Raw genomic sequence first — 4,362 nt, 5'->3', positions numbered from 1 at the left:
AAATCATTTTTATGGAAAAAAGGGCTTCAAATTTGGCCTGAACAAACCGTAACATCCAAACTAGCTGGTCCATAAGCTGGACTTGGGCCCAGCAATGCTCTGGAAAGGCTGAGTGTTATTTACTGTGGTCACTTTTTTAGCTAACCGTGCTAGCATGCTACCAATCTGCAAATTTAAATTCCAAATTTTTACCAGATCACAGCTTCATGAAAACTAGCTAGTTAACCAGATTTACTATTTATTCCATAAAGAACATGAGTAAAGGTATCAGAGATTCAGCCCGACACAAACTGGTGGACCAACCAACAGACTGACATATAGAGCCAAATTCAGTTTTTTTACAAGATAATATCAACTTGATGTTAGATAATTAAAGGGTGAAAAAAATAAACATCTCTTCTGTTGGTGTACATAATTTTACTTTCAGACGTTAAATTGGAATCTGTTGCTAAGGGGCGCAGTGTATATTATCGCTTCCCACCCGCTGCATCCAAAACAGATGAGAGCTCAGTGTGTTGCCAGAAGGCAAGTAGCCGTCGAGAGCCGGATGAGGAGAACGCATTCGCTCATTTCCTTAATGCATTTTCAAGGATTCAGACCAATGACCCTCCAACCACGAGATGTCTCCACGACTTTTGCTTAAATATTTCAAACATCTTAGTTAATTCCTGTTTAAAGGTCAATGTGCTTAACAGATGTGTCCAACAGATGTCTAATTAATGCACTGATTAGTTTTTCTCAGTAGCCGGAGGGACGACCTTTGCTTTGACCTTCTTACAACAGGATTGAAAATCACTGTCACAGCACCGGAGTACACCGAGCAGGTGAAGTCTCTGTGCAGGGTTTCTACAGAAGGTGAACAACAAACATCCCAAAGCTACCGCAGGTTTTATTTTCCTGTGGATTCTGTGAGAGCCGTGTCTGCAGGCCCGGCTATTAGTGCGGTGTCAGTGTCACATTAGGGCAGCCATTAATCTTCCAAGCTGCAGTGGCTTATGGGAAAGGCCTGACAGCCCAGGGCTAAGTGATACATGTACCTTGTCAAGGCAAGATGATGACTTGATGGAGGGATGGATGGGGCGGACGAAAGGACACATACCCACGCCTGCTGCACCTGGTCTTCGAGGTGTGTATGGAAAAAAACACAGACTTTGAAAACATTGAGAATTGCAAACACATGTAGTCTTCTGCTGTTTCTTTATAAAACATCACAGGAGAGATACCTTAGATTTTAACCAAATCCAACCTTCATCAAGTAAACTGTCAACATTCTTTAAGTAATAAGGTAAGTTCAGGGTTGAGTGTGTATGGTTTGGTTTTGTACAAATGGAAAAGTCCCTCTCTAGAGCCCGTATTTGCTTTGTCCGTTCTAGGCTACTGTAGAAACATGGCGATGCAACATGGCCGACTCCATGGAAGAGGACCTACTTACAATGAAGATTTAAAGGGCTTATGCTAAGGTAACACAAATACCATTCATTTAAGGTGATTATACACAAATTAAAGCATAATAAATATCATGATCCTCTACATCCTGCTCACTGGACCTTTAAGTTTATTCATTTTCGACATTTCAAGAGCAGAGGTCACTATTTCAAAACAAATAATAAAAACGTAACAGATATTTGAGTAGTGACTTCCTCTTAAAACCAGTTTCTTCTGTGCAACATTTACCTTCAGTCCCCTGCCACTTGTTAGTGATGTAGAGATATGAAAAACAGGAGTTCACACTCCTACAGAATCTGGAAGAGGTTTTTGCACCACATCCAGTCACCTGAAACATATTTCTCATCTCCGTACAGAGGGCTCACAGTTTTTCCTTCTCTGAAGCCCTAGTTTGTTTGGGATGCATTTCAATTAATCTAGTTCTAATTATGGACCATTCTGTGCTTTCTAATTGTGTGGCCAGATTGATTTGGTTAGGACCCAGGTGTATGGTTGGCAGCGTTCTGGAGGGAGGCCAGTAGAAATACAGATGGCAGACTCTACTCTGTGGTTCTGAAATATGATTTGCCAGGATCAGAGGTATTTTGGGGTCATAGGAGTTTTTTTTATATATAGAGATTCACAATGGATTTCAGATGTGATACATATTAATATAACTGTGTATTTCTCTTAATATTTTTCTAAGAACCATGCAATTTACATGAAGTAGCTATGACATCACAGTGATTCTAACAAGTGCTTCTTTCCTGCATGTTGTGGTTTAAATCAAACAACCTGTTCTGTTGTTTTAGTTGTTGCTTTGCAAAGATACATCAATTGACACTTGTCTCCGATAGTGGTTATTCCGGTTGTACCTCAAATAGGTCTGATTTCTATAGAACCAGCATAGCCAGTAACAAACTGGAGGGGGACTTTTGAGCCCATACTGTCACCAACGCAAATGCCCTTTTCTCACAATGTTGAAGATATGGAAAGAAAATGCCAGATCTGCCAATACTGCCAGATCCTTATCTAATCTGTTCCAAAAATTAATGGGTTTTTCCTTGGCCCATACCCAACCTTAGTTTCAATAAAATCACTTTATCAGTTTATGCATATTCCTGGTAAAAGACAAACAGCAATGAAAACATCACCTACTTGGTAGAATTAAATATGCTTCATCTCATCAGGATGCATTTATGTGGGTAAATGGTCCGTGCTCGAAGAATAATTCATCTGTATTATGCATTGAAAAATGTCACGATGGGGGGTATTTCCGTGTTTCTTTGTCTTTCATGTACAGATGTAAATGAGGGTTAATGGGGTCGTTCTCTCGCTGCTGTTTGATAGCCAATGTTGTCTTTAGGCTTTTGAAGTTTGCCTGCGCTGTTTTTGCATCGAATTGAAGTCAACATATCCCATTTATAGAAGGAGTAGAATCCAGAGTAGAAAGAGAGATGGCACACCTTTAAAGTAAAGGGTTCAGATTGTGAGGCAGGTTGGCCGTAGCTGTCAATGTAAGAAGATTTAAAGTCGTTAAATAAACAAGTAGCTAAAATTGTGAATATAACAACTGATTTACGGTTTTATTTCTGACTTGATTTTTTGAACAAAACGTCAATGGGCATTAACACTGGATTAAGGTTAGGGTCGGGTAACGAGTATTGATTTGCATGGATTTAGGAAGATTTGATTGACAGATGTAATCATCTTAGATCAGTTAAACAAACCAGTGTAGTCACTAAAAATAAAAAAAAGGACACAGCCCATCAGCCAATTGATCAAAACAATGCAGGCGCTCCAACCACATCTCTGACCAGGCCGCTTGCTGTGGTTTTACTTTTCGGTTTAAATATTCATGTAAAAGACACGGAAAAAAATAAATATAGCTTCGGCAGATGCTGGTGTGTTTACAGTGGTGCACAAGTGATGGTGTCATATCACAGTCAGTGTGTTTAAGAATTTAAAGTATGAGGGTTGAGAAGGTGAGTGGCTCAGCTTTGGTGCCCCTGTGTGTGTGTGTGTGTATCCCATACTATCTCTTTCAACACACCCGTACTTACATACACATCCAGGCACTCACTGTAGGAGCGGATGGGATTTACGGTCTAAAAATGGCCAAAGAGGAGGAGGAGGAGGGGGTGGAGACGGAGAGGAGGAGGAGAGGGGGAAACAAGCAGGGTAAGTGAGAAGATACATGGTGGAGAGGCAAGGGGGATATAATTCTCTCTGAGCTGACATGGAGAGGATTGGAAGAATAAGAGGAAAAGAGGGGGGGGACGAGGGAAGAAAAGGAAACTTAATCAGAAAGAAAAATAAAAGAAATAAATGGCGGAAACAAAATCTAGAAACGCGAGAAAGTCGCTGAAATAGAAAATGAGCTGTCACGTTCTAAGTAAGATTTATATATATTTGCAGGGCGACGATGAACCAGTAACTTGGATCATTTATTTAAGCCCGGTAAAAGCGAATGTCCATTTTTCTCCTTGTGTAAGGGGCTCTGCAAGGAAACACACTCGCACACATACACACGCACACACACACACACACATGCATGTACACACAGTCTGCACACATGCAGGGTCTCGCCCGTCTGAAAAGCGGATGGCACAACAATCTCCAGGGCACAATGCTGTACTCCACCCACTCATCTCGGCTGAGAGATAGAGAGGGGAAGAAAGAAGTGGGAGAGGGAGAGTGGATGGAGAGAAAGAAAGAAAAAAGCCCACAGAGGGAGAAGAGGCACGCAGAGAAAACAGCAAGAAAGACAGGAGGGGGGATAGGGAAGGAGGGAAAGGAAAGAGGATGAAGAGGGGGGGGAGGGTGACACAGCGGTGTGTGGAGAAGGAGGAGTGCATGTTTGCATCACATCTGCAGTGGAGGCGAACTGCCTGACAGACATCAGACACCTCCTGAATGACAATCCCCTCTCCTCTG

The sequence above is a fragment of the Pleuronectes platessa genome, chromosome 14, assembly GCF_947347685.1.
Source record: "Pleuronectes platessa chromosome 14, fPlePla1.1, whole genome shotgun sequence".
NCBI classification, from domain to species: domain Eukaryota; kingdom Metazoa; phylum Chordata; class Actinopteri; order Pleuronectiformes; family Pleuronectidae; genus Pleuronectes; species Pleuronectes platessa.
Note: the sequence above shows the minus strand (reverse complement) of the source record.